Raw genomic sequence first — 12631 nt, 5'->3', positions numbered from 1 at the left:
GAAGTACTCTTAGGATCGTATGCAAGAGAAGCGAAGCCAAAGTAATTCTAACTTTGACATTGATAGATCTAATTAGTAATTTAACTAAATGATATTATGATAATTCCTAAGGTGATGAAAATTTATACTTTATAAAAATTAATTAAGATGCTTAAAAATGAAGACATAAACTTAATTTGTACATTTGATCACTTCTAAGAACAAAAGACTAACTTGCTTCAGTGGTCATAACTAATTCCTATTTTGAGTTCCATTCAATCAACTAGTCATTAACTTAATATGGTCTCTTGATCTTCCACTAAACTAATGAGTCGATAAAAACTACTTATCTCTCAATCTCACAGTCCAGACTGAATTAGGGTAAGGTGTTCACGGGTAGACAATACCAATTTTGGGTTCATCCCCACCTAGATGACTTCCTAAGGGTTGTCAGACCTAGGTTTTTAAGTTCTTCCTATCCCAACCATTGATTCACTAAGAAACCCTACATAGAAATTAATTACACTTACGCCCACTCGCTAATCTCCCATAGAAGGATTAGTTCCTCATGAATTTCATAAACAACATACACTTGATTGAAAAGATAAACATGAGTAAGAAATCAAGAATAATGTTTAAGAAGGATCCCGATTTGTATTAATAATTGCAAGAGCAGAAATCCACAAAGAGTTGATGAATCCAAAAATCAAATTCTCCAAAAGACGAGAATAAAACTAGAATAGAATTACAAATAAAAATAACCTAAGTAAAAAATAACTTAAAGAAAATTGAAAACTGAAACTAAATGAAGTTGTAAACTAAAACTCGAATAAAAGGCTTCTTATGAAGTGTTCAGAGATGTCTATTTATAGATTTAGAAATGGTCATCGTCAATTGACTTAATTCGCCTGACGTTTTTATGTTAAAGTTCATTGTGCGGACCAAAACACCCTTGGCTCATTAATTCTCCTCATCAAGGCAGTGTCACTACATCCTCTAGTATAGGTCGCGACACTGATGGTAGTTCATAAGTTCAGGCTTGATTTCAAGGTAGTGTTGTGACATCCGTCAGCTATGGCATGACACTGAAGGTAGTTTGCGCTGTTGGGTGCTCTACTAACTATGTTGCGACTTCGACGCTCCGCGTTGCAATATTGCGACTAGTTTCACATTCCTTTGCCTTCGAATGATGTCGTACACACTCACTGAATGTGTTAGCCATACTTTAGTCTTATTTTTGCCTCTAAGGTAATATAAATAGCTCAAATCACACTTTTTATTATTTACGACCTAAAAAATGAAAACTAAGTAAAAATATAACTAAATTTCTTTCATAGAAGCTCTTTAAGTACTAACAATGGTTCAATCTGCTACAATAAATTGCAGTAGATCAAACTCTCCCAAACTTAAGTCATTGCTGGTCCTCAAGCAAGAAAACATAAAAATGAAAAATAAAATCGAACTCTTGTGCAAGTATAATACAAAGATGAGTTTTCGAACAATGTAACTTGGAATAATCATGTATACGCCTAATTCAGGCATGATATATAAATGACTTACCATTCTCAACTTCACACATTTAAGTTTATTATATTATAAAGTATATAAAGAAAAAGGTCCTCAAATATATTGATTCATCGAGAAATCATATAAGTAAACCGATTATCCAAGTAGAATACAAACAATTAACATTGCAACTACTTTATAAAATGTTCGTTCACGAATAGATTTACCTAAGTCACATAAGACTTTTCAGATTGTAACATTCTAAGACTTAGGGTTGGTATAAAATTCAAGAATAAGTAGCATCAAAATAGATTCAAGCACGAAAGTAGTTTAACACATCGTATTGTCCCTTATTTACCCCCTTAATGACCCTTTCTAGTTCACCGCCTTATTTTTGCTTCTTTCACCTTTCTTATTTCTCTATGTAGGAAGTCACAACATGATAATGTAACTACGATAAGCTCACGAGTTTTTGTGCACTAATGATTGAGTTTTATACTTTTTGTGAATTTTTTTGAGTCACTTTTGAATTTTTTACATGTCTCATTCACAATGCGTTTTCATTATTCTAGTACTTTTTCTACTCGTTTTGACTTTTTTTTAAATATTTTCTTTCATTTTGCACATTTTAGCTAGACCCATCATCACTCTATCACACTGCTCCTTCCTATTTAACTCTAATGTTACAAAACCACCGTTATGTCTCTAATTATCATTTAATATGTATGGCTAGACGTCTAAATTCGTGCATTCCAGGGACAAAAGAAAAAGGGTAAGTACAAATTCACATTTTGTCTCAGATTTTGCATAAAGGTTCATCAAGAAGAGTTTTCTGGCTCAAATATAGGTACTAAGGATTGATGAATAAGGTTGGCTTTTTGGCTATAAGCTGTACCAAACAATGCCTTAGGTCATCCCTAGGCATCTCAATATTCACAAATTTAATTAATAAAGCAATCACAATTTTAACCATTTACCATCATACCAGCATGCTCGTTTCCATATATTCTCTCTGTCATTTGGTATATTCAATTACTCCATGCCTATTTACAATGTAATCTATAAAACTTAGTAGTTTAATAACTGAAAATTTAAAATCATTCACTATCATGCCAAATTTATAGTAAATACAATCAACCTATATACATGCTCTTAACCAATCACTTTTATTTCTACATGGTCAAGCGATGAGACACCAATATCTGCATTTGTTTAGCTTAGGTAATTTCGAGGAAAAAATTCTTTTTAAAGGGGGAGAATTGTAACACTTCAGAATAAAGCCTAGGAGTTTTAGGGTTATTTAAAGAATTTTAGCCATAGAGTGCTTAGAATTTCATTGCATAGTAAACTGAGATTACATTTGACTATGACATCTTAGCTGTTAAATCAATTTTTGAAAATTTTTCTAAAACCCTTAATTTTGGAAAATGATTGATTTGAAAAAAAGTCAAAACAATGAGCATTTATGTAGCAATTTAACTAGTTTTTAATATTGAACCTAAAAGCCACCTTCCACATAAAGATTTCACGTTAAACCTTCCCCTACTCTTCTTTTGTGTCGTCCTTTGTTCTTTTCCTCAGTATTCCACTAAGTTTTTATTCCAAAACCACAATACCTTGATTTCCTATCATTCCTAAGTCATTTATCATCATAAATCTTTAAGAAAAACACCCAAAACTCCATAGATTTCATCTTCTTCAAACATGGGTTTTTCAAATTTACGTTGAAAGTCATTTATCCTTTCTAAAAAGGTAATCATTCATGTATCCATTGATTTTTAATGTTATTTAGACTCTAAAACTGAATTATTAGCCCTCAAATCGCATGTTTTAAATAAAAGCTAAAAATATAGCCCTTAATGGTGGATTTCGAGATTTTGAGTCAAAACTTGGTTTCAAAGTGTTTTTCAACCTGTTTTAGCATGATTAGAAGGTTTTTAAACTTACCTTGAAGTTTTGATAATGATTTCTCATGTTTTAAATAATTCTATGAAAATTGCCTAAAAGATGTCAAAAAATGTTGATACCATGAACGGAGTAGATTTGTCTAGTTGAAAGGTTGTGAACTAGGTATAGATGATTAATTAGGTGAAAGGAACTAATTTTAGGGAAAAAGTTTGAGTATAGATCGAGATATTAGTATTTAAAGTTTTTTATGCTAATAGTTTAAGTTACATGGGAACTTAGCTTAAGCTTGTGTTTTAGTTGGTTTGAGTGAATTATTGGTTGATATTTGACGATGGTTATTGTGTGATTTATTGTATAATTTGTTAGAGCTTGATATGAGCTAGGGAAGAATTAGTTGAGCTTTCCATTTTTTGACTAAAGCACAGTGTGGTGAGTGTGTGGAATTACTACTCGTAAACACGAGTCATGTATTTTTTGGGAACTTAGATGTAGCCTAAACCTCTTCTCTAAGTTTTGAGTGTAAGTTTTCTTGAATATCTAATTATCTTGTGGTTGTGTATTGTGCATGAAATATGACAAGTGAGCATGGTTATTATTGTGTAAAGTCCAATTATATTCATGACATAAATGTGTATTATTTATGTTATATGACTATGTTAGTGTTTTGCAAAAGATGTTAATATGCAGTGTTAGTGCATAGATTACTGGTAAGTAATAATGTGTTATTTTTTGAATATTTTGGCCTTAAGATCTTGGAACCATTGGATATAGCTTGCATGCCATAGGATTGTGAGTACTCACTTATATGTATAGCGGTTTTGGGTGTTGAGGCCCTGGGACATGTTTGGAGGGATAAGGGGATGAGAGCTATGCTCCATTTAACGGGACATGCAAGGGGAAATAAGGAGAGTGTTAGCTATATTCTTCACTTTTGGGACATGTTTGATCCTATGAGTCTATGTGGTGTAATGGAGATCTGTGTATCCAATGTCTGATGATAGAGCTCACTGTATGTTTCATAATCCAAGTGTCATCTTATCTTATTTTATGTAATTTTATGGAATATGCTCTATGCTTTAATGTGTATATATGTGTTATGGGAATGAACTATTAGATGATGCATGATTTAATACTATATGATGTTCGACTTATGAATAAGGTACTTGAGAGTAATTGATTGGTTGTGTTGCATGATGACATGTTTGCGATGTAGAAATTCTTGCATTCACGGTGCAGGCAGTAGGGTTTTCGAGGGAGTGGTCCAAGGAAGTCTTGTTTATTCTCGTAGGTGTTCTTTCAGTTATTTTCATAAAGGGAAATAAGGCAATGTGGTAGACCTATTTAGTGCCATGATATGTTTAGGTTATTTAACAACTTTGTTATTTTGTTTTTGGAAATTTGCGAGTTTATATATTTGCTTATGTTCACGAATTTTAATGATGGCTTGATGTATCCTGTTTGGACTCGCTTAGACAATTTGAACTGATAAATTTAGCCATAGGATGATTATTTATCGAAGTAGGTGATGCATGATAGTTAGAACCTGATTTGGAATGAGTTCATTTCATATGTATGCTGCATTTTCATGTCCAATGGTAGAGGTATCGATATTCAGGATTTAAAATCAATACCTCTGTGTTTTAAAACGTCCAGGAAGTCAAAATAGAGATTTGGTATCGATACTCGGGGCTAAAGTATCGATATTTTATGTCAAGTACCGATAATATTCGACAATTGGGATTTTTGGCTTAGAAATAGTATGCTCATCTCGTATTGTTTTTCCAAGTGGTATCAATACCACTTAGAGAAAATATCGATACCTTAATGTCAGTATCGTGTAGTTGAGAGTCGAAAATAATGTTATGGATGTCATCAGATTTCAAATACCCATAAAATAAAACAACACATCTTGCGAACAAATAATCACAACGGGGAGATAAACACAAGATATAATATAACACAACATAAATATACTAAAATAAATGTTTCACTTAACAAAAGTTTATTAGAATTTATAGAAAGAATATCACGAAAGGATCATGATAATATGAAAGTTCATTAAACCCATTTTTAATTAAGGCATAGGCTTATCTCAAAGTCCTATTATGTCCTTAAGTTAATCAACATATGTCTATGTCAAAACTAACTTATAAATCAGCAACTTGAGCATTTACACAGTTTATGCATACAACAATCATATTTTGATATTGACGTGATATACACCATTTAGTCTTTTTTCAACTAAGAATTACCACTTCTTAGATGAAATTTTTGATTTATTAACCTACAAATGTTGGCCATACATTTACAAGTATAATAATAAATTAAACCTAAATGAATGAAATAATCATTTGCACAAAATATTTAGCAAACAAAAACACATTAACTTAAATCAAGATTCATATTCATTCTGAATAAAAAAAATTTAAGTTATGTCATATTAAGTTGCAAACACAAAGATGAGATGCAATCTTATCTCTCGTCACAGAAAACAATAATTAATAGTAAAGAGAAAGGCAAGAAAGAATACCTAAGGGAGGTTAACCATGACCATTTCACAGTAAGAAGAGGAAATAGTTGACTGCAGGAGGTTATCTGTGACTGCTCCTTCTGACTTCCCAAGGTGTCTCTCCTCCCTGTCTTTATGATAAATCATATAAATGCCTCCAAGTTATCCTTCCTAGTTCCTTTCATTTCGACAAGTGTTGCCTTATTTTGAGGAACCAAGTGTTTAGCAAGCCAGAAAGAAGGCAATAACACTTAGTAGAAAATTGATGATGAATGTTGTGTGCTCAATGATGTGTCTCATGAATGGAAATCAAGATTCATATTCATTCTGAATAAAAAAAATTTAAGTTATGTCATATTAAGTTGCAAACACAAAGATGAGATGCAATCTTATCTCTCGTCACAGAAAACAATAATTAATAGTAAAGAGAAAGGCAAGAAAGAATACCTAAGGGAGGTTAACCATGACCATTTCACAGTAAGAAGAGGAAATAGTTGACTGCAGGAGGTTATCTGTGACTGCTCCTTCTGACTTCCCAAGGTGTCTCTCCTCCCTGTCTTTATGATAAATCATATAAATGCCTCCAAGTTATCCTTCCTAGTTCCTTTCATTTCGACAAGTGTTGCCTTATTTTGAGGAACCAAGTGTTTAGCAAGCCAGAAAGAAGGCAATAACACTTAGTAGAAAATTGATGATGAATGTTGTGTGCTCAATGATGTGTCTCATGAATGGAAATCAAGATTCATATTCATTCTGAATAAAAAAATTTAAGTTATGTCATATTAAGTTGCAAACACAAAGATGAGATGCAATCTTATCTCTCGTCACAGAAAACAATAATTAATAGTAAAGAGAAAGGCAAGAAAGAATACCTAAGGGAGGTTAACCATGACCATTTCACAGTAAGAAGAGGAAATAGTTGACTGCAGGAGGTTATCTGTGACTGCTCCTTCTGACTTCCCAAGGTGTCTCTCCTCCCTGTCTTTATGATAAATCATATAAATGCCTCCAAGTTATCCTTCCTAGTTCCTTTCATTTCGACAAGTGTTGCCTTATTTTGAGGAACCAAGTGTTTAGCAAGCCAGAAAGAAAGCAATAACACTTAGTAGAAAATTGATGATGAATGTTGTGTGCTCAATGATGTGTCTCATGAATGGAAATGAAGCCTCCTTTCATATAGCCTCTAGCCCCCAATGTTCCATTGCTATTTTTAGCAAAAGGGATCCTTGATTTTCTACCCTAGGTGTGTCGTCTTTTGAATGGTGGAAGTGGGTGAGATGTTGCTTGATTTAAGCAAGGGAGTTGTTTGATTTTCTCCCTGTTTGATGTCATCCCTTGAATGGTGGAAGAATGGGTGTTTCCTTGGTAATTTTATCCAAGAAGTTAGTTTTATTTCCTCCATGTGTGGCTGACCATTCGAGTGGTAAAAATGAGATGGTTTTTTACTGCTATTTCTAGCAGTGGGTGGATGGTTGAAGCTTGTTTCAATGGAGAATAGGTGCTGATTTTTATTTTGTTAAATTTGCTATATTTAGGAGATGGATGGGCGATTACGGATTGTTAAATTTAGTAATGGATGTTGTCAATCCTATTTCATAGTAAAGTGGGTAAATGGATTGGTTATGACCCTCCAATTAAGACAATACTGGCCTGCATGCAATTAAATCTAGAATAACATCATTTTGAAGCCCATGTGACTGTATTATCAACCTATATCTGTCTAAGATCCAAATACAATAAAAAATCTGTCATACTTTCCCTTAGCCTAATTATTTCCAAAAATACCAAAATAACATGCATTTAACATCAATTTCACAAACTTAACACATCCCAATGGTAAATATAAAATATCATGAAATTAAATATAAAAACTATAAAAAGTCCTATTTATTTACTCGAAATTAGCATAATTTGTAAATAAAATAGTGATGAAACATCTTTATATTTTGGAGTTTACACATCTGCAAACTTAAATCATTGCTCATCGTAAGTAATGCTAAAAACATGCCATAATGTAGAACTTAATTCACTCAAGTAATCATGGAAAAGAAAAAAAACTATACTTGCAAATTAATTTTGCAAATATGTAGTTCATATACAACTTTATCATCCAATATTTTTTTTCAAGTGTCCAAATGTTAGCAAATCATGATTTGAATAATTAATTTGTTGAGTAGAGTAATTTCAATTCCATAAAAGATTAATTTCCTTATAATTAACAAAACATAATTCCTTAGATTTAAAACATGTCTTCATATGTTAAGTTCAATACTCTCATCTCCACTAATGTAGTTAGCTTAGCAATTTAAATTAATAGGTCTTTAATAAAGGTTGTAATAGGGGCTAGGGTTAAGGTATAAATAAAATAGATATTTTAAGTTCAATAACCTTAATATTAGCTTACCTTGGCCTTCAAAATTGTAACTGCCCACCAAATAATCAACTTTTTTCCCTTCTCAGCTCATGTGGTCTCTTTTTTTTTTAACTAAACAAGTACCTTTCTTAACACGTTTTTGTATGTAAATTATCCTTGAGTGCTTTATAATATACAACCAATATCCCTCTTCGACCCCCCAAACTTAAACTTTCAAATATTTCCAAAGTAAGCAAGGTTAAGATTCGGTGGTTCAAGAGGTCAAGGAAACAATTATTTAGGAAAAGCTACTTATTTCATGGGTTCTCTTCAAAGATTATAGGTCATACAACTCAAAATTGGTTTTCAAAGGATTTAATTAATAGGGTAGGCTTGAAAGGCTCAATCGATCCAAAGAAAATATGCCTAAATCATTTTTAAACTCGGTATGCTACTTAGGATTTCGCCTCAAGGAAAGTACCAAACCAATTATAGAGATTAAACCATCATGCATGCTTAATTTCTAAGGAATATAAAACAATTACAGAGATTAAACCATCATGCATGCTTAATTTCTAAGGAATATAAAACAATTACGATGAATCTACATATACTCAATAAAAATCAACATTCATCTCATGATTTATTTAACATAAAAACACTTGAAATAAATAAAACATACTTGAATTTGAACTAACATACCATACAAAATTAATTAATATTGAGCATCTTTTCTGCTCACCTGCCTCCCTGCACGAATTCATCTTCCACAACAAATAACGCAAAAAATCAAAATAATTGACGGTTCCCCCAAAACTTAAGCAAAACAATGTCATCATTTTTCAAAGCATTCATTAGAGAGAAAATAAGAGAAAATTCTGGAAAAATTAATTCTTAAGTGCAACTAGAATTTATTTTGCAAAAATAAAAGTAATGTCTTAAAGAAATAAAAATAAAGAAAAATTAACTATAAGTGACTTTAAATAAATAAAATCCCATCATCTATTTATTGACCCATCACTGTCTGTGTTTGTCTCTTCCTTTATGTTGTTAACATCTTGCCTAGGTACGGTAGAATCTTCAAAACTAATTTCACTTGTTCAGTTCCATGGCTTGAATATAGAATTTGAAAAATTAGGAAGAAGATAAAGAGATTTAAATAAGTTCTGAAAAGTAGTTCGATTTGATTCACCTTGAACCTTAGCATACTTTCAATATACTTGTTGTTGCTTATTCATATGCTGCAATCAATCCATAATATCTACTTGTGTTACCAAATTGACAGAAGGCTGAATAGACATCAAAATAGGTGCGGGGTATGTTTGTACTACTTGAATCAGCTTTCGGTTCTACCAGTTCATCCTCATCAAGCTGAGTTATTTGTCTTCTTCTAGTGACATCTTCTACTGCCCTAAAAATATCATAGGCAGTAATCATACCTCTGTTGTAAGGTTCTTCCATGTCTCGCATCGTTATGTTTATTCAGTGACACATCAGAGTGACGAGTGATGGGAAATAGCAATAGCATGTCTTTCCTACTACACACTCCCGAATTTCGTAAAGTATTATTCTCCCCACAATAATTGACTTTCCAGTGAATATACAATATAGGAGATCATTTAAGTTATCGAAACAGTGTAACTAAAAAATGCAGGTATAATACTTAGTCGAATGAAGTAGAACCATACCTTTTCCTCTCGAGTTAGATATTCCTTTCGGCAGTAACGAGTACTTGCCTCGAAATTGTCCATTTGGCTCCATGAATCGTGATAATTCTCAAAATGTCTTAAATCATCTCTTCACTGGCATTGGCAACCATGGTAGAATAGTCATCATCATCAATATCAAGTAAACTAAATAAGGCATTGATCATTATTGATGATAGATATAATTCTTTTCCTCGCACATGAAGTGTTGTCAATGTCGATGAATTCAAGTGAGCATAAAACTCTCTGACAATGTCATCATCAAGAGAAGATCGGATATCACACAAAAATTTCTCCCATCGTTTCTCAATAATTTCCTGAATGGGTGTTGGTACATCATACTCATTATCAAGTTAAAAACCTTTTATGGAAACATGGGTTTTTTCTTGAATATTCTGATGTATCTCACTTTTATTCCTAGGGTTCAAAACGAAGGCTAAAACTTATCATCTTGAATCTTTGAATTCCGCTTATTTCGACTCATCCTTAGCCTTTAAAAACAATCGAGACAAAAACCACTTTAGTAGGAAAATAAATCCCAAAATACCTCAAAGATGGGCTAGGTGCGGCAAATAGGGGCTACTGATTACGAAAGGAGTTAGCCATGGGTTGCCAAAGGGATTGTTGAAGGATGCTACTGCTGCTTTCGGTTTGTGGCATGCAAAGTTCGATAGAACTGGATGGCTCCCGATTTCAGTCGATAAGGGTTGATGGGACATGCGAGAGCATACTATTGCACGATACAAGAGCATGTGACTGGGACGACTGGTGTGATGGGCTCGCAAGACCCTGCTGCCGGTGTGTTATGGCAGGTGGTGGCGCAAGGCATCGGCAACGACTGAAAGAATAAAAGATGGAAAAGAAAAATAGAAAAATAATAAAAATAAATTAAACCTAATTTTACTTAGGTTAAAAATTAACCTAATTTCTTGTTAATTAGAAATATTATTAGTATTATTATGACTATTTTATTTTTGTGCAAAAATTATTTATTTAAATGCTAATTTATTTACACCCTAATAAAATAAGAATAAAATTAAAATTAAAATTAAAATTAAAGATAAAGATGAAAATAAAATAAAAATAAATTTAAAATAAAGATAAAAATAAAATTTATATATCTGCAAATAAAATAACAACCTTCTAAAAGAAACAAAATTTCATGGATCAGTTAAAATGAGCAAGGTGTTTTTTCACTCGACTTCACCAGTCTATTAATGTTTTAGTCATTGACCATTGGCCATTGACCATTGACCTTAAACTTACCTCATTTATTGTCTTGGAGCTCAACTACTTCATATAGGAAAAGCTAATTAACTGTAAAAGGACCTGACCATCTAGATTTAAGTTTACTTGGACAGAACTTCAATCTAGAATTGAATAGAAGTACTTGTTGACCAACTTCAAACAGACGGGGATGGACGTGCTTATTATGCCATATCTTTAACTTTTCTTTAAAAAATTTGGAATTTTAGTAAGAGAACATTCTTATCTTTTCCAACTCATTGAGTTGTAATGTCCATTTATCTCCAATAGCCTTCAAGTCTAAATTGAGCTGCTTAAGAGCCCAATAGGCTTTATGCTCAAGTGTGAGGTTACGAAAACTCAATGTGTAATCCCTAACAAGCAAACAGTCAATTAAACACTACATAAATGTAGTTTGGGTGTGAGCCCGTCACAATAACAGTCCAGTTCAGTGTGGGCCTAAGCCTTTTCCAGTAACAGTAAATGATTGGGCTTGAGCCCATCACAATGCTTGTAATCAGTAGGGCCTTTGCCCAATTTCAGTAATAGTATTAGTAGAGCCTTGGCCCATAATAGTAACAAATATCAGTCATGCAGTGAACAATATGTAATATCATTAATCGATACAGTAATAGTACAAAATCATTAATCAGTGCAGATATGCAGCTATAAATCCTACCCAATCCAGCCTCTACACACCACTCCGTCCCGCGCAACACACCATATGGGGATAAAATTGACCCACCCACCAGACACACCAAGATTCGCACCGGTTGCGGCACTAAACAGTATTGCAGCAAAGCTGCCAGTAAAATAAATGGCATATAGCCATCAGTAGGTCCATAGTCGTCTTGGGCGACTCATGTAACCTTATCAGTACGGTACACTTCCTCCAAATATAACAACCCATCCCCATGCAATATATTGTGACATAGTATCATACGTGTATACAAAATGTCATGCTCAATCATAGTCAAACATATCATAGAGTAAATCAGTCACACATAACATAAGGCCATAACAGTCATTTCATCTCTTAGGGGTATAACAGTCATTTTACCCTATGGGTGTATTTCGATCATTTTACCCTATGGGGGTATTTCAGTCATTCTACCTTATGAGGATCTTTCAGTCATTTTACCCTATGAGGGTATTTTGGTCATTCTACCCTATGGGGGTATGTCAGTCATTCTACCCTATGGGGGTATTTCGGTCATTTTATCCTATGAAGGTATTTCAATCATTCTACCCTATAGGGTATTTTAGTCATTCTACCCTATGGGGTATTTTGGTTATTTTACCCTATGCAGGTATTTCGGTCATTCTACCTTATGGGGGTATTTCGGTCATTCTACCTTATGGGGGTATTTTTGTCATTCTACTCTATGGGGGTATTTCGGTCATTATACCCTATGGGGGTACTTC

General features: G+C 33.0%; 1 long non-coding RNA gene across 7 annotated transcripts in view; it reads right to left on the bottom strand.

Moving 5' to 3' along the window:
• LOC121220070 (uncharacterized) overlaps positions 1–10882 on the bottom strand; it is a 50894-nt gene extending 40012 nt beyond the window's left edge. The window contains exons 1-5 of one of the 7 annotated variants that reach the window (XR_005917221.1): positions 10509–10882; positions 9944–10057; positions 6775–9666; positions 6350–6655; positions 5810–6229 (exon numbers count right to left, since the gene is read on the bottom strand). This is a non-coding gene — a long non-coding RNA (uncharacterized lncRNA). The other 6 variants (XR_005917219.1, XR_005917220.1, XR_005917216.1 and 3 more) reach the window with 6 other exon arrangements.
• Positions 10883–12631: the final 1749 nt, after the last annotated feature.

This window comes from Gossypium hirsutum, chromosome D08, assembly GCF_007990345.1.
Source record: "Gossypium hirsutum isolate 1008001.06 chromosome D08, Gossypium_hirsutum_v2.1, whole genome shotgun sequence".
Classification (NCBI taxonomy): Eukaryota; Viridiplantae; Streptophyta; class Magnoliopsida; order Malvales; family Malvaceae; genus Gossypium; species Gossypium hirsutum.
The sequence above is the reverse complement of the archived record's forward strand: the minus strand, read 5'-3'. Positions and strand labels throughout refer to the sequence as shown.